Here is a 25,934-nt window from a genome sequence, read left to right as displayed (position 1 = left end):
GCAGTTCAGGGATGGTCTGAACCTTTGAACAAGGGCAAATCCAAGCACTCTAACTCCTGGTTGCCTGCTCTATCCCTCATCCATGCCGCCTTTTTTAAGCATCCATATGGATTAGTGAATGTCATTTCCAAATCTATGCTTGCTTAGCATAATCTCTCATCCAGAACTCCCCTTTGAATTTGAGATCCTATATCTAAGGGCCTACCTTCCATTCCTCCCTGCAGGTCTCACAGACACCTTAAAGTCAATGTCTTATCTGTTTCCCTTTCACGCTCCCAAATGAGTCATCATTCATCTTCCATTCCTTATTTCGGTAACTGGAACTCCATCCCTCCAGAAACACAAAACAGAACCTGGGAGTCATCCTTGATTCCTGTTATTTCCTCACCTCCCATACTCAACCTATCCCCAAGTCCTGACGGCTTTACCTGATGAATATCTTTCCAGTCTGCCCATTTCTCTCCAGCCTTCTGCCAGCAACATTCCAAAGCATCGCCTCCCTCTTGAAGCTCTGTAATGGCTTCTTAGTGGCCAGCACTTTCCATTTTGTAAAATGCATGTGTGTCTTTTCTTTTGCCCCTTCTCCAATCTAAGATCCTAGAAAAGCACAAATCTGATCATGTCTTTCCTTTATTTGAAATGCAAAAATGGCTTCCCATTATTCTCAGAATAAAGAACAAATTCCTAAGGCAGCCTGGAGCTCCTGCCTGATCAGACCCTGGCTTAGTCTCCAGCCAGCTAACCTCCACTGTCCGCTTCAGACACACCCTCTCCCTTTTGCCCAGAGTCACTTACCTCCTAGAGTCACTTTTCCATTGGCCCCACAGGACCAGGTCTTCCTGCCACATGCTAGTACCCTCACTTCTCCATGGCATTTATCGGTGGGTAATGACACATGTGTGTTTTGTGCAAGTGCCTGTCTCCTGTGCTTAGCTCTAAAGCTCCCCTAGGAGAAGGGCTCCATGTACTCTGCTCCCATCCACCCCCAGGGCCTTGCATGGGGCTGACACACAGCTGATGCAGTGAAAGCACGTGTAGAATGCACAGTACTCACATCACAGTGAGGAAGGCCCAACTTGGACAGGATCATCCACTGGCCATTCAAGCGTCAGTTTTTCAGGGCCTCAGAGGGTCTGGAGGAATATCTCATCTCTCCCCTTAACAAATCTCCCCAGGATGACCTCTGGGCTTAAAAGTGGGGGTAGGGTGGGGAAAGTATTCTGTTAATGTGATTTTTAAAGATAGTGAAAGCCGGCTGGCATGCTTTAAACCTCTGTGATTAATGGAATATATTAAAGTAACAATAAAGACTTTAATTGCTACAGCTTTAATCCAAACTGAGAAAATGTCTAAGAAATGAGAAAGCAGGAATTCTCTCTCCCACAGCCTCCTCCCCCATGAAAAAACATGAGGGACAGAGTTAGAGGCAGTGTGGTATAGTAGTTATATGTGCACACACTCTGAACTCTGGCTAGCTGCATTCAAATTCTGGCTCTGTCACCTACTGGCTGTGCCATCTTGGGCAAGTCACTTAACCTCTCTGCTTCAGTGTCCTCATCTGCAAAATGAGGATAACAACAGCCTGCCTTATAGTGTTGTGAGGATTAAATGAGTTAATGTAAGTTAAGTGCTTTGAGTAGTGTCTTATGTTACTTATAGTAAGCAATACACAAATGTTTGCCATGTTGTTACTTGGTGTTTTAAAGGTGTTTAACAGCATTCTGGGTAAAAGTGTTATGTTTTGGTTAGAATGGAACTCAATGTTTAAAACGAGGATGTTAAAATTAAAATGTGAGCTGTCTTGTTTTGTTATACACGAAACTATTTTTAATGAAAATAGTCTGAATGCTTAACCTTGTTGAACCCAGATAAAACAAACAAAGTATCTGTTAGTGAATGGTTGTTGGCTTCTTAACAGAGTGTGACAAAAACCTTCCTCAAATATGCATGGATAACCTGAATTCAGTATACCTGTTCAGTATCCAGTAAATTCATAAGCATATGCCTCATTTCCCTTTGATAGATAAAGTAACAAAGTCACATTCAGTTAACTGAGCTGGACAATAAAATCAGAAGGAAATTAACAAAAATAAATTACTGCATTAAAACAGAGCATGTATACATACATCTATCCTTGAATTGTGAAGAATATATGTTAAGATTACACGAAACAGAAAGGTACTTATTATAAAAACAGTTGACTAAAATGTCTCCAACTAATCACATGCCCATCCCTATGACCAAATAGCTTCACTCCTAAATATATACTCAAGAAGTATGAAGACAGAAAAACATATATAACATTGTTCATAGTAGTTTTGTTTACAATAGCCAAAAACTGAAAATAACCCAGATTTCTATCAATAGGAGAATGGATAAACAAATTGTTGCATATTTATACAACTGAACACCATATAGTAATGAGAATGAACAAACTACTGATACGTGTAATAACATGTATGTATCTTACAGATATTTTGTAAAGTCGAAGAATCTGGACCAAAAAAGTTGTATATATGGTTCTCTTTATATGAAGTTTAAAAATCATCAAAAGTGATCAGTAATGACAGAAGCAGCAATAGTGGTTACCTCTGGGGAGCACAGGCACAGAATGGGAGGGAGTGTGAGAGGATCTCAGTGGGTGCTGGCAATGTTCTAGATCTTGATTTGGGTGGTGGTTACACAGGTTTATACATAAGTAAAATTCATCAAGCTGTACACATAAAGATTTGTGTAGCTTATGCACTTTACTGTATGTGTTTTACTTCTATTATAAAACAATCTTCCCGACTAGTAATTTAAATAACGACTGACTGTAATTTTTTTTTTCTTGAGACAGAGTCACTCTTGTTGCCCAGGCTAGACTGTAATAGTGTGATCTCGATTCACTGCAACCTTCGCCTCCCGGGTTCAAGCTATTCTCCTGCCTCAGCCTCCCAAGTAGCTGGGATTCCAGGCACCCACCACCATGCCCAGCTAATTTTTGTATTTTTAGTAGAGACGGGGTTTCACCACGTTGGCCAGGCTGGTCTCAAACTCCTGACCTCAGGTGATTGGCCTGCCTTGGTCTCCCAAAGTGCTGGGATTACAGGCATGAGCCACTACGACTGGCCTCTGACTGTTCTTTAACAAAATTGACTGCCATTTGATTACTTCGTGTGTTGTTGAAGAGTTGGCAGAGTGCTCCAGCCACATACACACCAAAGCAACTATTAAGTCTCCCACAAAAGTCACATGTTGAAGCCCAAACCCCCAATGTGACTGTATTTGAAGACAGGGCCTACAAAGAAGTAATTAAGGTTACATGAACTCATACGGGTGGGGCCCTAATCCAACATGACTCGTGTTCTTTTTAGAAGAAGAGGCACCAGGGATGCACACACAGAGGAAAGGCCATGTGAGGACACAGCAAGAGGGCAGCCACCTGCCAGTCAAAGAGAAAGGCTTCAGGAGAAACCAGACCTGCTGACACCTTGATCTCGGACTTCTAGCCACCAGAACTGGAAGAATAAATGTCTGTTTTTTAAGCCACCCAGTCCATGGTATTTGTTATGGCAGCCTCAACAGACTAATATACCAGGTAAAGAAAGCTCGAAGAGAACTTCAGGAACTTGACACAGGCCCTCTGGTTTTTATGGAACCCAGGTGCTGATCTCTGACTCTCGCTGGGAAAAATCTAAGGGCTAGTCAGAGTTAGCAGGGCAAAAATACGGGTGCAGGGAGAGGGATATGTTGGGAGCAAAAGGCATGTCTACTGCCAACCGAATAAGTGTGTGTGTGTTTCCTGTGGTCACAATGTGGCTCCACAGAAGTAGCCTGTCTAAGCTGGAGGAAGTGAAGTTTAAAATGAGACAACTTTCACTTAGCCACAAATACAGTAAAAAAGGAATAAAAGAAGAAAGGATCTGCAAACAACCAGAAAATAAGTAACCAAAGGGCGGTAGTAAACCCTTACCTGTCAATAATAACCTTGAATATAAATTGATTAAATTCTCCAATTAAAAGACATAAAGTGGCTGAATGGATTTCAAAAACAAGACCCCGGCCAGGCGCAGTGGCTCATGCCTGTAATCCCAGCACTTTGGGAGGCCAAGGTGGGTGGATCATAAAGTCAGGAGATTGAGACCATTCTGGCTAACACAGTGAAACCCTGTCTCTACAAAAATACAAAAAATTAGCCGTGTGTGGTGGTGTGCACCTGTAGTCCTGGCTATTTGGGAGGCTGAAGGAGGAGAATTGCTAGAACCTGGGAGGTGAAGGTTGCAGTGAGCCAAAATTGTGCCACTGCACTCCTGCCTGGGCGACGAGCAAGACTCTGTCTCAGGAAAACAAAAACAAGCAAACAAACAAAGGCAAACAAGACTGTATGTGTTGTCTACAAGAAACTCACTTCACCTATAAAGACATGCATAGACTGAAAGTGAAGGAATGGAAAAATATATTCCATGCAAATAGAAACTAAAAAAGAGCAGGAGTAGTTATACCTATGTTAGAGAAAGTAGATAAAAGTCTATTTTAAAGTTAAGAATGGTTTAAAGACAAAAAAGGCCATTATATAATGATAAAGTGGCCAATACAGCAACAGGATATAACAATTCTAAATATATATGCACTCAACACCAGAGCACCCAAATACATAAAGCAAATATTCATAGACCTAAAGGGAGAGGTTGACTGCAATACAACAATAGCAGGAGAGTTCAATACCCTCTTTCAGCAATGAACAGATCATCCAGACAGAAAATCAACAGAGAAACATCAGAGTTAAGCTGCACTCTAGGCCAAATGCACCTAACAAACATTTACAGAACATTCCATCTAACAGCTACAGAATACACATTTTCCTCAACACCACATGGAGTATTTTCCAGGACAGACCACATGTTAGGTCACAAAACAAGTGTTAAATTTAAAAAATCAAAGTTGTATCAATAATCTTTTCTGACCATAAATGCAGAAAACTAGAAAACTTTTAATGCAATAAAACTAGAAATCAATAACAGAAGGAACCTTGGAAAGTATGCAAAATAATGGAAATTAAACAACATGCTCCTGAACAATAAATGGGTCAATGAAGAAACATAAATAGAAACTTAAAACTTCCTTGAGACAAATGAAAATAGAAATAGAACATACCAAAACCTATGGTATACAGCAAAAGCAGTTCTTAGAGGGAAGTTTAGGCTGGATGTGGTGGCTCACACCTGTAATCCCAGCACTTTGGGAGACTAAGGCGGGTGGATCACCTGAGGTCAGGATTTTGAGACCAGCCTGACCAACACGGAGAAACCCCGTCTCTACTAAAAGCTGGGCACGGTGGTGCATGCCTGCATACCTGTAATCCCAGCTATTTGGGAAACTGAGGCAGGAGAATTGCTTGAATCTGGGAGGTGGAGGTTGCGGTGAGCCAAGATCATGCCATTGCACTACAGCCTGGGCAACAAGAGCGAAACTGCATCTCAAAAAAAAAAAAAAGAGGGAAGTTTATAGTAATAAATGCCTATATCAAACAAGTAGAAAGATCTCAAATAAACAAGCCACCTCAAGGAACTAGAAAAATAAGAACTAAACCCCAAATTAGTAGAAGAAAAGAAATAACAAATATCCGAGCAGAAATAAACAAGTTTAAAAAATACAAAGATCAACAAACCAAAGAGTAGTTTTTCCTTAAAAAAAAAAAAAAAAAAAAAGATAAATGAGATAAACAAATCCTTGGCTAGATTTACTAAGAAAAAAAGAGAGAAGATCAGGTGTGGTGGCTCATTCCTGTAATCCCAGCACTTTGGGAGGCTGAGGTGGGAAGATGGCTTGAGATCAGTTCAAAGTTGCAGGTAGCTAGGATCACTCCAGGAATACACCAGTTAGGAGCACTCCAGCCTTGGTGACAGAGCAAGACCCTATCTCAAAAGAAAGCAAAGAGAGAAAAGAAAGAATAGAAAACCTGAATGGACCAATAATAAGTAATGAAACTGAAGCAGTAATAAAATGTCCCTCATCAAGGAAAAGCCCAGGAACTGATGGCTCCACCACTAAATTCTACAAAACATTTAAAGAATAACCAATACCAGTTCTTCAAAAACTATTCCAAAACATTGAAGAGAAGGGAACACTTCCAAAATCATTCTACAAGGCCAGTATTACCTTAATACTAAAACCATACAGGGATACAATGACCAAAAAGAAAACTACAGGCCAATATCCCTAATGAATATAGATGCAAAAATCTTCAACCGAACACTAGTAAACCAAATCCAAAACACATTAAAAAGTTCAGTCACCGTGATCGAGTGGGATTCATCCCAGGGGTGAAAGGACGGTTCAATACAGGCAAATCAATTAACATGACACATCACATTAACCGAATCAAGGACAAAAACCATATGATCAATTTAATAGATTTAATATATTTAATAGATACAGAAGAAGTATTTGATAAAATGTAACATCCCTTGATGATAAAAACTCTCAACAAATTAGGTACAGAAGGAACATACTTCAACACAACATGATAAAGGCCATGTATGACAAACTCACAGCTAACATCATGATGAATGGGAAAATGTTTAAAGCTTCTCCTCTAAGATCTGGAAAAATATAAGAATGTCCATTTTCACCAGTCTTATTCAACATCATGCTGGAAGTCCTAGTCAGAGCAATTAGTCAAGAGAAAGAAATAAAGGTCATCCACATTAGGAACAAAGAAGTCATATTGCCCCTATTGGCAGATATGAATACATATACATATATACACACACATATATATTCTATATATACATAGAATATATATATACTGAATATATATATATATATACTCTCAAAGATTCCCCCGAAAAACTACTAGAATAAGTAAATAAATTCAGGAAAGTTGTAGTAGACAAAATCAACATGGAAAATTAGTAGCATTTCTGTATGCCAATAACAAACTATTCGAAAAAGAAATCAAGAAAGCAAATCCGGCCGGGCGCGGTGGCTCAAGCCTGTAATCCCAGCACTTTGGGAGGCCGAGATGGGTGGATCACGAGGTCAGGAGATCGAGACCATCCTGGCTAACACGGTGAAACCCCATCTCTACTAAAAAATACAAAACCTAGCCGGGCGAGGTGGCGGGCGCCTGTAATCCCAGCTACTCCGGAGGCTGAGGCAGGAGAATGGCGTGAACCTGGGAGGCAGAGTTTGCAGTGAGCTGAGATCCGGCCACTGCGCTCCAGCCTGGGCAACAGAGCCAGACTCTGTCTCAAAAAAAAAAAAAAAAAGAAAAGAAAGCAAATCCATTTACAATAGCTACAAAATAGTAAATTACCTAGGTCTAAATTTTAGCAAGGATGTAAAAGATCTCTACGATGAAAACTATAAAACACTGATGAAAGAAACAGAAGACACAAATGAATGAAAAGATATCTCATGCTCATAAATTAGAAGAATTAATATCATTAAAATGACTGTATCTACAGTTCCAATACAATCCCTATAGAAATACCCATGGCATTCTTCACAGAAATAGAAAAACAATCCAAAATTCATATGGAACTCCAAGTAACCAAAGCGATCTTGAGAAAAAAAACTAAGCTAGAACAAAATTACAGTTAGATAGGAAGAATAAATTCTGTTACATAGTAGCATAGTAGGGTGATTACAGCTAATAACAAGGTATGATATATTTTAAGATGAGTAGAAAAGAGGATCTTGAAAGTTATCGCCACAAAGAAATCATAAAAGTTTGAGTGACTGCCATGCTAGCTACTCTGATTTGATGATTATACAATGTGCACATGTATTAAAGCCTCACACCGTATCACATAAATGTACAATTTTTGTGTCAATTTTAACAAAATTAACAAAAACAAGACAACTTTAACACTACTGCACACTTAGCAGAATGCCTCAAGCTAAACAAATGGTAGGAAACCAGGTGCTATCACCAATGTGGAACCAACCACGATTCTCATAAACTGCTATTGGGAGTATAAATTGGACAAAGTAGTCCCCACTTTGGAAAACTGGCAATATCTCTAAAGCTAAATGTACACCTATTCTATGACCCTGCAATTCCATTCCTGAGTATATACCCTACAGAAATCAGTGCAGATGTAAACCGAAATAAACATATAATAATATTCACAGTAAAACAACCCTAATGTCCTTCAACAAAATAATTGATAAACTCAGTATATTCACACAATGGATTAAACAGCAAAAAAGGAATGAATCATGAATTAATCTCTAAAATATTAAACAAGAAGTCAGATGCAAAAGGCTACATACTATGATTTCACGTAGACGAAGTTAAGAACAGGCAAAACTGCTCTATGGTGACAGAGGTCAGAGTAGTGGTTACCTTTCTGAAAGTGGTTGATATTGACTGAGAAGGCACATGAGAGAGCCTCCCAGGGGCCAGAAAATGTTCTATGTCTTGATTCAAGTGCTAGTTACATAGGTTTTCAGATATGTGAAAATTTAGCAAGCTATACAATTGATATTTCTGTTTCTTCACTATTCAAGTTATATTGCAATTTAAAAACATCAAATATTAGATGAGAATTTGAGATTTTATTATTATACTGGATGTATTATGTGATTAGTAGTCAAACTCTTCACCACTTAAGACTAACTGTGGCCGGGCGTGGTGGCTCACGCCTGTAATCCCAGCACTTTGGGAGGCCGAGGGGGGTGGATCACAAAGTCAGGAGATGGAGAGCATCCTGGCTAACACAGTGAAACCCCATCTCTACTAAAAATACAAAAAATTAGCTGGGCACGGTGGTGGGCACCTGTAGTCCCAGCTACTGGGGAGGCTGAGGCAGGAGAATGGCGTGAACCCAGGAGGTGGAGCTTGCAGTGAACCGAGATCGCACCACTACACCACTCCAGCCTCAGCGAAACAGCAAGACTCCGTCTCAAAATAATAATAATAATAATAATAATAATAATAACCAGGAGATCTAAGAGACCTGCCTAAAACTTTATTCCAATGGGGAAGAGAAGACAAGTCTGTTAAGTGGGTAGAAAGAAGCTGTAAGAGAAGAACTAGAGATGATGGCTATTTGCATCCCATTGAGTCCAGCCCATTCAATAAACCTGTTACATATAGAATAGAAGGCAGTGGATTTTGTTTGAGATTCCTTGAACAACAAATAGTGTTTTCTGAGCCTGCCAGTTATTACTTAGGTTTCTGTTTACTATTCAGTTCCAAAGATTAACTCTGATGTGATGACATGGGAACCATGGTTCACATTGACATCAGCAGTTTATTGACCTGTGTCTAGTGTTAACATCCAAAAATATTGTGAAAGACAGAAGTCCCCCTGCTTAGCCCAATGATATCAACATTAGCCACTGGCTGACATTATCCAACTAATGATCACAACAGAGTGAAACTATTCATTTTGACTAATATAGCACTTTGCTAGATAATACTTAGATGGGCTAATTACCAACCATTAAGCCTATTTTTATGAAATTATAGGAATACAGATACTTACATATATATGCATGTGTGTATACATATATATTTAAACATTTTACTACTTTAGCTTTACTTTAGATTCTACTCTAGTTTTTATTTTGGGTGACTCCCAGTTTAAGGTAACAAATTTACCACCTTAATACCACCAATTACATATTTTTAATATTTTCCTCTGAAGACCCCACTTAAATGAGTATAAAGGTATATACATCAGGTATAAATCCACAGAGAATGGAAGAGGGAATATTCACAAACAAAAGATTCTAACACATTTTCTTTGAGATGACCATGCTGTAGAACCCCAGGGATGCAGGCCTACCAAAAGATGGGGTGGAGAAGGCTCTGGAAATGGGAGGTTCACCGATGCAGAACAGCTGGATCCCCAGCCCTCGGCTCCACACCACACACATGTATCACTAGGAGCCAGCAGCTACTTCTCAGGAAAAAGACTGGCATGTGGAGATTCCCAGTGGAACAACCTAATAGCTCCCTTGGTTACCCTATAGAGAGGCCTGCTGATGGACAATGTTGTCCTACTCAAGTCCCTTCTTTCTCTCTTCTCTTTTCTTTTCTTTTTCTTTTTCTTTTCTTTTTTTGACAGAGACTTGCTTTGTTACCCAGGCTGCTACGATCTTGGCTCACTGTAACCTCCACCTCCTGGGTTCAAGCAATTCTCCTACCTCAGCCTCCTGAGTAGCTGGGATTACAGGTGTGCATCACCACGCCCAGCTAATTTTTGTGTTGTTTTTTTTTTTTTTTAGTTAAGACAGGGTTTCACCATGTTGGCCAAGTTGGTTTCAAACTCCTGATCTCAGGTGATCTGCCCGCCTTGGCCTCCTAAAGTGCTAGGATTACAGGCGTGAGCCACTGCACCTGTCCTCAAGTCCCCACTTTCAATGTGCTTTCCCACTCAACATCCAGCACCTATGGCTCTTTTTGGGAGGGCTGCACTTGCTTCACCCTTTCATGTCAAGAGCCAGAAATACCTGAGAATTTATGTGCCCCCACCACAGACCCCCTCTCTTAACTGAAGACTGACAGGTATGGAGTATGAAACACCAATCCCATAGATTCAGGCGGGGACAACCCTGAGGCTGACTTACACTCCAGAGCTCCCCCGCCCCACACAGGATCAGGCTGAAGCCATTCTCTGCAGTACTTGGTTTGAATGAGAGCATACCTTTACTTGACTTCCTCCCCTTCCCTTCCCAGTTTTTTCCTGAGAGCATCTCCTTAATAGAGCAGCACACATACACACAAACCCTCTTCTTGGTGTCTGCATCTGAGGATTCTGACCTAAGACATCTGCAGACCACACCAACTTATACAGACTTTCTGGCCAGCTTCAGTGTCACAGTCCTACATATGAAAAGACAATCAAGAATAAGCAGACTGTGCTGAAAACCTCCAGCAGGGAAGGGAGTGATCAACATAAACAACAAGATGTAAACACTGTAATTCCCCAAGTGGGAGAAGCAGGAGATGTGATAGGAGAGGGAAAAATTAAACTCAGAAAGATTAAAAGATTCACTGTGCAGATATCTTAATAAATGACACCTGACTCATCCACCTTCGTATGCACATTCTCTTTACTTCATCAAGGGGAGCCTCATTCCACATAAGAAGCTGCAGCCAGGTGGATAATTGCCTACCCATCACCATGCAGTCCTCTCTAAGCCTGCCCTCCCCATCCCCTCTGCATCCATCCACTAAATGTAATTTTGAAAGCAGTCTTTGCACTGCCAGTAAGTACCATGTTGTGTTTCACAGGGAGCAGCTTAGACATAATAGCAAACAAAATCCTGAGCCTCTCATCCTCCACTCTTCCCCAAGCAGGTTTCAAATACCTCACATGACTTAAATGTATAATAATATGCACTTTTAACGCTGGCTTAACATTCTCTCTTCAGGACTAGGCATCATCTACCATAGCAGTAACAATTTATGCCAAGTCAAAGGACACCTTATCATTTATTTAACATGTGTCATGAATCTCTCTTCCAGATTATGGAAAATTTATATATTTTGGCAGGCTAAAATACTTAAGCACTTAACTGAAAGCTGACTTAATTGCTCCTTTCCTTAACAAATTTTAATAAGGAGTAGATACCACGAGTGATTTTGGTCCCAAGCTTCTAATATATTTATTTCTTCTCACCCCTTAACTACATACCATGCGCACACACATATGCACAATCCTTATTATAGAGTAACATATTCGGCATAGACTATGTGGAATAACACACCCCTGCCATAATTCCAGCATCCAGTTTCTGTCCATTTTGAGAAGAAAAATGTTAATTTATATATTTTCTAATAATTCCACGTCCAAGTCTATACTTATTAAGAAGAAAAACAGGAGGTATGTTCAAGGCTTTGCTCTTAGATAGATGTGCATGATTCCTCAATACATGGGAGGGAAATACAAAGATAAAGTACATTCTATGAGGTCCTCTTTATTTATAGTCAGATGCATGGAGTTCTGGTCCCCATGTTAAATTCTGGGGGAAGCACATCACCAAGGACTGCTGGCAGCTGCGGCATGAAACACTTCAGCCGGTTCAGAGTTCCCTATAGTGACAGGACACCCAAGGGAGCAAAGCTAAACATCTGGCCACTTTAGTGATCCTCTAACAAGCGCTTTTCATGCTGAAATGTTGGTTTTGTTTGTCTGTTTGCTTTTCCCCTCTGTCCTCCCTGACATTCTTTTCCTTTTATGGTTAATAGCAGAGGGGGGAAATACTTTAAGGCAAGAATCTCAAAGCCTTACATTTAGTCACAAAATCTTAACTCAATCATTCCCAAAGGTTTACTAGAGAATAGGTGGAATTTCCTTTAAAGATGAAAAAACAGGATACAAAAGCAACAGATTTTTAATCCTGATTTATTCAATAAATATTTCTTGGGCATATAGAATATACATGTGGGGGGGCATACTATACATATGCTATTATCTTTCTCAGTGTTAAGGGAGATGAAAAAATGAGTGTGTGGGTGGGTGCATATTTTGAAAGGACAAGAGAGATGGAAAAGATGAGCATGAGCTGCTGGAATCCAGAGTGGTACAAAGCACTGTGAGAGTTTAGATCAGGGGTCAGCAAACTGAGGTCTGTGGGACAAATCCATCCCACTGCCTGTTTTTGTACTGCCTGGGAACTGAGAATGGTTTTTATGTTTTTAGATGATTGAAAAAAAAAATGAGAAATCAACATTTTCTGAAGCAAAAATGATGTGAAATTGAATTTCAGCATCCATAAACAAACTTTGATTGAAATACAGTCACACTAATTGGTTTACATATTGTCTACAGTTGTTTTTGCACTACAAGGGCAGAGTGAAGTTGTGGCAGAGACCATATGGCCCACAAAACCTATTTAACTACCTAGCCCTAAACAGAGAAAGTTTGTCAACTTCTGGTTTAGAGGAAAGAGACACTAGTGATTAGAATTAGGTAGGGAGTCACTTCCATTCAATGTCATGACGAAGGAAGTGAAACATCTACCTTACTTTTCTATAGCCTTTCATATTTCATTTGACCCCAGTGACCCTGTGCAGGAAGAGACAGGAAGGGAAGGTTTCATCATTCCCCCTTTTGTAGCTAGAGAAGCTGAGGCTCAGACCAACCTGGAGACTTGTTCACTGTTGATGGCTAATTATGGCAGTACTTTATTCCAATTCGTTCTGAGTCCTTGCCACCCCACAGGGCCAAGAATGGAGAGATGTCGGTGCCACAGTGCTACGGTTTGAATGTGGTTCATCCTCACCAAGATTCATGTTGAAATTTAATCCCCAATGTAGCAGTATTGGGAGGTGCATGGGTCATGGGGGGTGAATTGCTCATGAATAGATTAATGTCCTCCTGCAGTGATGAGTGAGTTCTCACTCTTACAAGAATGGAATCATTCCCTAGACAGTGGATTGTTAAAAAGAATCTGGCTTCCTTGGTTTTTCTCTCGTTTCCTCTTTTACCATGTTATGTCTTTGCACACACTCGCTCTCATTCCATTTTCCACTATGAGTGGAAGCAGCGTGAGGCCCTCACCAGATGTAGCTGCCTGGTCTTAAAACTTTCCAGCCACCAGAATTGTGAGCCAAATAAACTTCTTTTCTTTGTAAGTTACCCAGCCTCAGGTACTCTGTTATAGCAACACCGAATGGACTAAGACAAACAGTAACACACACACACACACACACACACACACACACACACACACATCCAAAGTAGGATGAAGGCATCATAAACAAGAGAGTCAAGATGGGGCAGTGGGGATGGGAAGGTACTGCTGGGTCCAGAGGACAGAAAAGACTCCAGGACCAGCAACTGTCTGGGGCCCATTCCTATGCCTAGACCTGAGGCAAATCCCCTTTGTCCTGTCTTGCAGCCACTGAGGAACCTGAGAGCCTCAAAGTCCTATCTGCAATATAAGTTCTCTCCTGATGTGGTTATGAAGAGTAAATTAGGTCATTATGAGAAGTAAATGAGTTAGTTGTGTACAGTACTTAGCACAATGCCTGACACTTTGTAACTTGTTTTTAGTCACTGGATGGGGAATCTGCTGAGCTTTTAAAAAAGGAATTTATGTGTACTTTAGAAAGCTAGACTGCCATAAAGAATATAATCACACCTGAACATAAGATTAGGTTAGGCTTTCATATGACCTAACACTATGGAAGCATTTCATCTGTAGAACAAATTCTAGCTCCTTTAGGACAGAACTCTTCCACAGCTCAGGGAGAAACGATTCTTATATATTCAAGTTATTTGGAAGGGAAGTAGGCGTAGAAACTATTTTCACATCTGGGAAGAAATATATTAGGTTAAAATTTAGAATTAAGTAATTAACTAAACATCCAGAACTCTAGAAGCTAAGAGACAGCAGCTAGAAAGAGAGGCAGGAAGAGAGAAGGACAGGAAAGAACCGTGAGGAACCAGCTCAGCAAGGATGTTGTGGCTCAGTGACTTGACATGGTCCCCACAGCCCACAGATCTAAGAACCAATCTATTCTTCCTACTCCAATTTCCCTTTTCCACACTAATATAATTTCTTCTTTTGGAAATAAAATGTCTACTCAAAAATAAAGTTTCTCTCTGTGATTACTGCATCATATGTCCATACCACCAAATATCCAAATATGCTAACAATTCAAAACAAGGAAAAAACAACTTTTGACATGAAATTATTTCATACTATAAGAAAATAAGCACTCTTCTGATAAATGTAATGCAATAGAGCAGTGTTTTCTAAACTGCATATTAGGGTTCACTAACGCAGAGATTAGTTCAGTGGGTTGGCAAACATACAGAACAGAAGAGAATAGAATAGAAAGTATCAGAGTGGATTACACATAATAAAGGACAAGTATTGCTGAGTGAAACTTGTTTCAGTGATGTGTGTGTGTGTTTATACACATTCATCTATGTTGCTAGCCTATCATCTAAATTGTATTCTAACCAGGAATCATGGCCAAAAATGTGTAAAAGCCACTGTAATAGAATGTTACCCACTTTAGTAAAGTCCAGTATAAAAGTCCAAATTCACTGAATAGCCAATTTAGGGGGTATTCTTGTTAAGTGGAATTTCCTTAAGCTCCTCCTCTGCTTTTAAAATATGCTACAATTTACAAGAAAAAGGAATTTATGCATATCTTGTCAATTATACTTCTTTAAAATAAAGTGTGCCTGTTAATAAATACAGAATTGATCTTGAAATACAAAATTTATCAACAGTCAGAAACATAATGATTATATTATTTGGAATGGTGACCAATTAATTCCTTTAGGAAATAAATCATTGCGTATTTGCTGTATTTTTCACACTAATTGTATACTAAGTAATCCACATGGAACAGAAGAGGAGGTTGAAAAGGAAACTTAGTGGGTAGCGACTGGCTTTGCCACCATACCTTGACAACCTCCCGCGATCACTTTACATATGCAAAAAGATGAGATTCTGTCCTCCAAAAAGTGTATTTCAGAAAACAGAAAGTTGCCTTATGTATAAATGCTTACAAAGTCTCCCATATTGTGGGGTATTCTCTTAATTACCTTCTTCTGAATGCCAAAAACCCTGTTACCTCCAAGATAACAGAAATTGAAAGTCATGTAATTCAGTAATAGCTGGATGTGATGGCAACTGATTTTAAAGAGAGAAACCATGTCAAAAACATATTACCTGGTAAGACTGCAGATTTCATGAAAAGGAGGTGTGTGTTTCAGAGGTTACTTAAGAACTATTTGGAGAAGATAGCCGGAAATAAACTCAATCAACACAAGATAGGGATACTTCTGAAGGCTATGCGATTGAAATGAGATAAATGACTGAATGAACAAAGAGTAAGGAGGCCATGATTTTTTTTTTTTTTTTTTTTTTTTTTTTTGAGACGGAGTCTCGCTCTGCCGCCCAGGCTGGAGTGCAGTGGCCGGATCTCAGCTCACTGCAAGCTCCGCCTCCCGGGTTTATGCCATTCTCCTGCCTCAGCCTCCCGAGTAGCTGGGACTACAGGCGCCCGCCACATCGCCCGGCTAGTTTTTTTTTTTTTTTTGTATTTTTTAGAGACGGGGTTTCACCATGTTAGCCAGGATGGTCTCGATCTCCTGACCTCGTGATCCGCCCGTCTCGGCCTCCCAAAGTGCTGGGATTACAGGCTTGAGCCACCGCGCCCGGCCAGGAGGCCATGATTTTAATACCAATTTAAGTAAATATTCCTGGGGAGGAGCTTTACAATTGCTCGTTTTGAATGTCTTTACACAAGACATATAGAAGTGCTGGGTTGCAGAGATCATAAATATACTCCTATAGGAAGAAAAGATAAAACAAACGTTCTTAAGTGAATGAACACACAAGGTTTGGAGTAAAGTTTGTGGTAGTAGCATCATACAGAAACTCAAGAAGTACTACATCTCAAAAAAGTTAGATAGAAATGAACATGACAAAAGTGACCTAGTCATGACAAAGACTCTAAAGTCAAAAAAGTTTGTGAAGTATTTGAAAAAATGATTTCATAAAATGTGAGAATGGAAGGATGTCATATTTATAAATTATTAATTTTATATAATGTGATTTTAATTATATGAAAGTAAACTAATAACTTAAGCATAAGTAAATACTTCACTCTGCCTATATTCCTAGAATATGCATATTCAAGTTGACACGAAGCCTCCTTAAAAACACTCTAGTTGGAAAATTGAGGGCCACCCTATAACAGAGGGTACCTTACACATGAACATATATGGTACTCTGCATCTCAGATAACTGAGGGTGGCCAATAGTTGGCTCGTGAGTGAACAGAACTGCAGGCAGTTGTCGCAATACATTAAAAATCCTTAAATTAAAATAACTGCCATCAAACCAATTCTTATCTGTTAAAAATTCTTTATGATACCTCTGTGCTGTGTCAAACAGGGGTCCCATGTCGACTTCTGAGTTCAGCTATAGCTATATCAACAGTCTCCACATACACTGACAGTTTCCCACTTCCACCTGGCTCTGCCTCTCTGCTTCTCAGCTCAAGGGCTTTCTTTGGTGCCTCTGGAGCTTGCTCAGGCTAATATTAGCAGCCCTAAAGTACTGAAGATTTAATATCTCTAGGGAAATGGTGGATAAATACCCCAGTTTCCCCACTGCTTGGTGGACAATCCTAATGTGCAGTCTACATGATGCCAGCAGAGCCAAGCCTCAGCTGCCCACAGTGGTAACCTGCTCATTAATTCACCTCTTAATCGGCTTTCTTCCCTCTCCTGTCTCATTTTCTCCATTCTCTCACTTGTGCTTCTTGAGGTTGTCTCTCAAATAAACTATTGTGAACTCAAGTCCTCATTTCAGGGTCTGCATGCATAAACTGCTCTAGCATCATGTGGCAATTCTGCGTCCTCTGAAAAACAGCTACCTATCTGCAGAAATCAAGGTAAATGAGCTTTACCCTCATTCTTTACACCTGAGTTACTTAAATCTTTGGAAATTTCTCATCAATTCCTCTCTGTATTTGATAATCCCTTACTAATGCAGAGAGTCATTTTGTGTTATAGAGTATACCCAGATGAAGAAAACAAAGTTCTAGCCTCAAGGACCTTACACTTGAGAATGGAACACGAAACAAGGAGGAAGAAAAGAAAGCAATATTTAAAGAAGATTCAGACCACAGAAGAGATGTAAGTTCCAAGGAGAACTCCTTCCAGCTGACTAGTATTTCATCACTACCCAAACAGAATCATGCTTTGTTTTCTGACGTGATTTTGGCTCACTGCAATCTCCGCCTCCTGGGTTCAAGCAATTCTCCTGCCTCAGCCTCCCAAATAGCTGGGACTACAGGCATGTGCCACCATGCCTGGTTAATTCTTGTATTTTTAGTAGAGACAGGGTTTCGCCATGTTGGCCAGGCTGGTCTCGAACTCCTGACCTTAAGTGATCTGCCTGTCTCAGCCTCCCACAGTGCTAGGATTACAGGGGTAATTTCTAACTTAAATATATTTGATTGAGGACATTCATCTTTTTATAAACCCAACACTGATTCATAGGTCAGCCCAAACACAGTAGATGGTAATACAGCCTTATGGGCAACCAATTCAAAATGAAAGGCAAAGCATTTTATTGTGAATTCCCTAAGTGACTGCTCCATCTATCAGGAGTGATACCATGTCCAGGGAAACTGAGGAAACCAATAAGGTTTCCCTGCTGTCCCTTGAGGATGCCAAACATGTTCCTATCCAGCCTTTTCATTTTTGATATCCTCTCTGCCTAGAAGGCCCTTCCCCAAATATCTGCAGGGCTTACTACCTCACATCTTTAAGCTCTTCTGCTTAAGGTTTTCCCTGACCATCCTATATAAAATAACATCACCCCCCACCCACCCACTATTGTCAGTCTATTGCTCTCTCTGTTTTATTCTTCATCATAGCACTTACCACCTGGCATATTATGTAATTGCTTACTTATTTATTTTTAATCTCCTTCCACTAAAAGCTCTGTAATATTAAGGACATGTCCCCCCCTCCTCTATATCGCTTGCACCTAGAATAGTTTCTGGCCCAGAGAAAGTGTTCAATGAGTATATGTTGAAGGAATGAATAAATTTCATCACTAAAACCTCAAAACCCACCACTCATTACAGTTGAAGTTCCATAAACTCACCTGGAATCATGACATAATCCCATAACTCAAGAATCTAAAGGGTTCACAATTATTTTGTGAAAAATGTGGAGTTTTTTAAAATAAAGCTTCAATGTATATATCAGGTATGAATAAATAGTTTTAATTCTATCATAAACTTGTACAGGCCACAAAATGCAACTCATTCAATGTCCATTGTATAAGAATGAAATCCTGAAATTTAAAATTTTAGATACTGTAGCTAGCTTACTTAAAAAAAGTTTATTCATATATTCATGTGACAAATGTATACTGAATGCATATGATGGGTATGGTGTTGGGTGAGGTGCTATATTTGACTTTTCTTTTGAAAACTGACTTTACATGTGACTGTAAAACCATATTCTACCATTATAGATAGAAAAAGTTCATTCTTTAAAAAACAACTTACATTTTTCCCCATTGTTTTACTATAAACTTCTTAAAATTTAGCTCAGATCTCTGAGAGAGAATATTTACAGGAAATACAAGTGGAGTCTTTTATTTAGATAATTTTAAAGGTAAACTTCTACTCTTTTTTACTGCATTTAAGGGAATGAAGAACCACAAATGCTCACTATACAAAAATTACTTAAGTTGTTGTCAAACTCCAGTTATATAGCGTTAACTGGTTTCACTACAAATTCATGCTTTTCAAACACATGAGGTCCTCATGGTTGGGTAATGATCTTTTATTCACTCCTAATTGACTCACTGCTCTGTTTCCACAATGCCCACAAGTCTTTGTCATTCTACTCCTGGCTTCAACCTGCCCATCTCTCTTTTGACTTTACTTAAAAGACTGTGGCCAAATTCCTTTCTTTCCACCTCGAAATTCCTATGCTTCTGTCTCAAAAGAATCCTTCCTTTGCTTTCATCTAGTATCCTCCCATCTTCTTGAAGACTTAATTCCCTCAACTGAGCCTCTCCCTTACATTTTCAATCTCTTTTTCCCCCAATGGATTGTACTCCTCAGCTTATAAAGCAGGCTCAAGTCTTCCTAAACTAAAAATACCACTTTCCCTCTACTACACCATTGTTTTGATATATCATACTCTCTCTCCTTCTCCTTTACCTCCCAACTTACGGAAAATGAAGTCTGTTCTCACTGCTTTCCATTTCCCTTCCCCCACCCTCCCCTTCAACCCTTGCCCCTGGCTGCCACTTCCACCTACCACAAAGACAATCGAGGAAAGCCAAGAGTCATATCCAATGGCTTTGCCTTGGTTGCACCCTCACCCATGGGGTGTGCTGTGTGAGTGACAGGGGCTCTCCTCACCCCCGCCAGCTTCCATGACACTGTACAACTCTACTTCCTTCATTTGTCTCCAACTGCCCTTGTTTAACATGGTTCCTGTCCTCTTCTTTCTCTTTCCCTCCAACACACAGACATCCCTCAAGGATCCTATCCTTACCTTTGCTGCTTCTGTCTTCATTTTCTTTATCAGTGATTCCTGGGATATCAAAATCGCTCCTAAGTACATGACTTACAAATCTCCTTGTAGCTCCAACCTCCCTCTGTATTCTAGTCCCTTAACTTAGATAAGCCTGTCATGCTCAAAAAGAAACTTCTCTCCTCTTCCTTATCCTCTGTTATATCTTGCTTCTGAAAATGACCCAACTGCTCTCTCAGCTAAGCCTGACAATGATCTTTGGCCTCCCTTTTCCCTCCCACTTTCCAGTGACTGTTTAAGCTCCTCAGATAATTCTTGCACACCACCTCTTAGGTATGTTCCCTTCTTCTCCCCCACTGCCTCTTTCCATCTTTCCCCTACTTTGACAATAGGGTCTATCTGGTCTCCCTCCTGCCAGTCTTTTCCCATGTCATTCCATCCAACATTATACTACAAAATTACTGCCCCAAAGCACAGTTCTGATACTGTCAATCCTTCTCCTCACAAATCTTCTATAGCTCCCCAGTCCTTACTGAACAAAATCCACACTCCTTAGCTTGGCGTACAAGTTGCTCCACCACCTTGAACAAACTTCTCTTTCTTGCTTTATCCCTCATTACATCTCTTGGCATTCCTAGCGCTGCAGCCAAAGCACACCATTTTTTTGTTCCCTGTGTAGGCATACACCTTCCACTGCCAGGCCTGTGCTACGCTGTTCCTCCCCCAAGCATGCCCTTCCTTCTCTGCCAACCCAAATGCCACCTTAATCACAGCGCAAATGCTATATCTCATGTAACCTTCCCTGATTCTTCCATCAGAAGTCATTTTGTACCCTGTGAATTCCCACAGCCCTGCAGGAATACTGCTTTTTCAGCACTTAATCATTTTTTCACTATTTTTACAGTTAGTAACACATATTCCTCTTTTCTCCTTCTAGACCAAGATCCACCTCTGGGCAGGATCTAAGACTTAGCATTCTTTGAATCTCCAACCCTTCTCAACATTCCCTGTCCCCTATCCAAAGGTACAGTGAGTCTGAGATGCAGGAGGCAATTAACAGATGTTTGCAAATTAATTATTGTAACCCAGATAGTTAACTTCAGATTTTATTGCTTGAAATTCTCTCAGTTTTAGCAACAATTACTTCTTCTTTGTAGGCTAAAAGTCCTATCTCCCCAAGGTACTACAGTTCATTCCTTTTGGCCCCAGAGGTCATTTTCAAATATCTCTTACTCCTAAGTCTTCTGAAACAAACAATAACAACAACCAAAATAAAAACAAAAAACAAAACAAACAACAACAACAAAAAACCCTTAAGAGACTCAATAATGGAAGAGAAAAGCACTGATGCTATTTTAAGTGAAGGAAAGGCATCCATGCACAAAAAAAAAATGGCTTGCTGCAGGCCACAGCAAAAGGTACAACCATTTACCAGAGCTGTCTCATGAACCTTATACCAGTCCAATCTTTAGAAAAGCCAGATATTGCATTTTTAAAACTATCAACCTGGGCAACGTAGCGAGACTCTATCTCTGAAAAAAATAAACAAATATCTGGGTGTGGTGCCATGTGCCTATTGTCCCAGTTATTCAGGAGGCTGAGGCAGGAGGATTGCTTGAGCCAGGAGGTTGAGGCTGCAGTGAGCTATGATCACACTACTGCCCTCCAGCCTGGGTGAGAGAGGAAGACCCTGTCTCAAAAAGATAAATAAAAATAAAAATGATCACATTTATGTTAGAAAAGAAATCACTGATTCCTGAGTCATCGATTGTGCTGCTGTGTAATTCCTCTTTCTCTAAACAGTGTATTTACCTGGTAATTCCTCATATTATTAAACTTTCTTGTAAGATATTTACATCCCTGGTCTTACTTGCAAATATAAAAGATGATGACTTTTTTTTGTTTTAAACCAAAACCTCTTAGAATGGCTTTTAAATTCCATAAGTACTTTTCTCAGAAAGGGATTTGGCATAACGAATAAGAGAGTAAAGAACTAAGATTCAAAATTCATTTTTATAAATCTATCCTTAAATCTTGGATGAGAGCCAACAACCAACCTCATATTAAAATCTTAGAAGGCTTGACTTGAAGAACATGGGGAAATTTACTTTACATTGACAGCTTCAAGAACACCTAGTCTATATATCATTAAATAAGATATATGGGAAGAAAAAAAGCATATGTGGATAGCCCTAGTTTTATTATTTTCAATGAAACAACGATATCGTGCAAACTTTGCCCATAAAAAAACACAAAACAAAAATTTTAAAAAAGAAAAAGAAACTTCTGGTGCCAACATGGTGTATATTTACTTGTGTAGTCATGACTGCTACAGGCTTTTTGAAGAGAACCGGGCAGCCAGTTTGGATTCCGACAGCAATGCAGTAGAATTTAAGGTGTTATGACTAAAATATGTCCTAAACAGGTTAAGCTAGACATACAATATTTTAATAAAGAAGTGTCGAGATACTCATTCCTGTGAATACCGCAGGAGAAATACAGGCGAGGAGGAATCACACTGCTCTGGATACACATGAATATGCCATCTCCCTGCCTATCTCTACCCAACCCTACACACACCTATCTTTACCACGCAGAGACAATTAAACAGCCATAGACTCGATGCATTTCTGTGTCCTTATTCCCACTGGGTGAGTTATTGCCAGCCTGACACTTTTCCAAATTCCCTACTAGTGGGCTCTATCAGGTAGGAAAGCAGGGACTTTACTGACCTGGGACCCCATCGCTGTGGGTCTTGGGAGATTTCAGTTTCCAAATGATACACGGCACCACCTAGCTATTGTGACAGCTGGGAGAGTAGATGTCACCAGCAGTAGAAATAAAGTATCTTGTTTCCTGAGGAAAACGCCCTGGCTGTGCGACGCTGACCAGGTGGGCACCAAACACTTCTCCGTGTGATATTTTTCTTCTTTTTTAAAGACTGCCCCCCGCCCCACCGCATCTCTCTATACGTACACACCTCCAGAGTTCATTCTAAAAGAACCAATACAAAGACCATCCATCTTCTAGCCATAAGGTTTTCAGTGCTTAAATGTGGAAGGAGAAGGTCTAGCTAGCATTGAAAGTTGTGGGGACAGGAAGAGGAATCTGATCATTCAACACTATTCTCCTTCAGGTCAGACAAGAGAAAAACAATAGAAACTGCAGAGTCAGGGAGTACAAGACCCTTATGGAACAGGTGCTAAGCAGAGAAGTAGTATCAGAGGATGGAATCCCCCTTCAAAACCGGGTACACCAGCAAGCCCAGAATGCGTAACCGTTATCCTGTTTCCCTGCCATGTGCCTCAAAGCAACATGCTCACTTCCACATCCCCATGTCATGAGGCCAGAGGAAGGGGAAGCGAGAATCCCTACACTGGGCCATCCACACGCAGGAGCAGAACAGAGACTGTGCTCAGAGTTGCAGGGTCAAAATAACAAACACTGTCCCACAGTCTTAGCCGGTGACATCAAGTCAGGGCAGCGGCAGACCTCTGGGTTTGGGGCGCTGTTTGGGGAACGTGGATGCAACCAAACGCGTACACACACATACACAGAATTTTACAAACCCGCCCCTACCCCACTGCCTCCCTCCACACTTCACACACCAAGTGCATCCTGCCCACCTCACCGTTTCCATCATCACATTCTTTCTCCAGGAGAGTCAGCCGAGAGATGAGGGATCCTAGCGGGGATTCCTGGAAATGTCACCCCCCCAACACCTCCGTCCGCCACCCCCATCCCCTCTGCTGTACCTTTTACACACACACTCTCACACACTCACTCCTGCCATGACTGTCATCAGGCCCGCCTGCTGCGCCCGAAGCCTGGCATCTGAGCGGGCACCGGACCCCAGGCGTCTCGCCCGCAACGCCGCCTTACCCCGCCTCGCTGGCTGATGGTTCCAGGCACTGCCCCCTGGATGTTGCCTGCTGCCCCCGCTCCTCCGCACTATTGTTCCAGGCAGCCCCTCTCGCGTCCGGGGGCGCTCTTTGGCTAGGACCCGGGCTCCGTCGGGGTCCGCATCAGCGCCAGGCACCCCTTCTCACCCACCCCTCCCTGGCTGTGGTACCTTGCCTGACAGCTGGGTCCGCGGGCCCGCGGGAACAGGCGGCGCTAGTGACAGCGCTGGTGCCAAGCCTGGGAATAAAGCTCCGCTCCAGCCGCTGCTACCTCCAACGCCACCATCTTCTCCCGCCGCAGCCGCCGCCGCCGCCGCCACCGGGACCGCAGCCGCCCTCGCCCAGCTCCGGCTCTGCAGCCGCCGCTCGGAACCCTCCGGTCTCGCGGCCCCACCCCCTTTCCCCACCCTCCCTCCCGCCCTCCAGCTCTCTAGCTCTCCCCTCGTGACGCGCGCCGGGGCCGGGCGGGCCTGCGAGGGAGGGCGCGGGGGAGCGCGCGCGCGCACGCCGCCTGCTAGTAGCGCCCCTGCCTCCCACGCCCACTCGCGTGCGCGCGCGGCCCGCGAGCCCGAGGCGGCGGCGCCGCCGGCGTCCTCCGTGGGCCGCTGGCCGCAGCTCCCCTGCATCGGCGCCGGTGGGCGTGCGGGACACTGGCGCCTCTCGCCTCCCCTCGCGTCCGGGTTCCGAAGGGCCGGCCCTGCCTGTGTTCCACAGCCCTATCCTCTGTCTCCCGGCCAGACGCACGGAGGGGAAAATGCGGCTGCATCCCCGAGGGGACTGACGGGGACCTCCACCCTCCTTGGTGGCAAACCAAGGGGTCCCCAGTTTCCTAGCCAGGAGCTGTGGCCAACCTCTGCGCGAAGCAACGGGCCACGCTGCAGGACCACGAAGCCAGGCAGCTCGGTCGACTCCTGCAGGGTGTTCTCTCGTGAGTGACTCCCGAGCTTTCCCGCTTCCCAGGCCCCTTAGATACCGCCTGCGCTTCAAATCCGGAGATTGACGGCGTCTCCGGAATGCGCCGCAGTGCTGCGAGTTCCCCGCCAGGGGGAGAGCCGCGCGGGCTTGGGCCTGAGCGAAGCGGGCCGGGCTGCAGTTCTCCAGGAAAACTGCCCAGTCCCGCCAGGGACAGCGGAGAGCCTGCGGATTGTGAAGCGGGGAGGGCTCGGCTTGGTTTTCCTACCCGCTCCTCAGTTCTGGTTGATCGGAACTTAAGAGTGTCTTTGAGCCTAGCATAGGCTATCCGCCCTAGATATGGCTCCTAGCTCGAGAGGCCACCCTTTGCAGCAGGGACCAGGTGGCAGGTGCTGTGCATTAATGAAAAGCTATGGGCTAGACAGGCCCCGAGAGGCCTGGGCTCTGGCGCTAGCCCCACCTGTAATTGGCAATGCAATAACTGAATCATTCCCCCTCTTAGAAACACAGATTTTTCCGTAATAATGTTATAACGCACAAAGCCTAGTAGTTTGCAAAGCCCTCTCCAGACATATATTCTCCTCCAGTAAAATGAGGATAAGCGCTGGTTATCCAGAGCCCTTGGGAAATGCATCTTTTACCACACCATGTTTCCATATTATTTTAAGCACAATGTCTCCAGAGAAGTCTGGGGGTGTAGCCTAAAGCATTCTGAAAGTCTTGTTTTAGCTTTAATATTCGTATGAATTCTGCATTGTACTTCGTAATTTTTTTCTTTAATAAAACAGCTACCTTCTCAAAAAGATCTTTTAGTAAAATTTAAAATTATATACTAGGAAGATGTATGCTTGTCCTATGACATTACTTTTTTTTTTTTTTTTTTCCCAGTGAATACTTATTTGGCATATGTACGGGCCAGATATGGTCCTTTTCCACCAGAGCTCACAGTACGCTGAAGGAAATAGGTATTCAACTATCAGACTGGCCGGGCACGGTGACTCACGCCTGTAATCCCAGCACTTTGGGAGGCCGAGTCCGGCAGATCACTTGAGGCCAAAAGTTTGAGATCAGCCTGGTCAACATGGCGAAACCCTGTCTCTACTAAAAATACAAAAATTAGCCGCGCGTGGTGGTGCAC

At 42.0% G+C, this 25,934-nt stretch overlaps 1 protein-coding gene across 3 annotated transcripts in view; it reads right to left on the bottom strand.

Annotated features, from left to right (window-relative positions):
- APBA1 (amyloid beta precursor protein binding family A member 1) overlaps window positions 1-24,273 on the bottom strand; it is a 229,298-nt gene extending 205,025 nt beyond the window's left edge. For all 3 annotated transcript variants that reach the window (XM_033237135.1, XM_033237136.1, XM_033237138.1), the window contains exon 1: window positions 24,055-24,273. The gene's annotated coding sequence lies outside the window, so the exon portion shown is untranslated. The remainder of the gene's footprint in view (window positions 1-24,054) is intronic.
- Window positions 24,274-25,934: the final 1,661 nt, after the last annotated feature.

The sequence above is a fragment of the Trachypithecus francoisi genome, unplaced genomic scaffold (assembly GCF_009764315.1).
Source record: "Trachypithecus francoisi isolate TF-2019V2 unplaced genomic scaffold, Tfra_2.0 Lachesis_group16, whole genome shotgun sequence".
Taxonomy (NCBI): domain Eukaryota; kingdom Metazoa; phylum Chordata; class Mammalia; order Primates; family Cercopithecidae; genus Trachypithecus; species Trachypithecus francoisi.
Note: the sequence above shows the minus strand (reverse complement) of the source record. Positions and strands in the feature narration are given on the sequence as shown.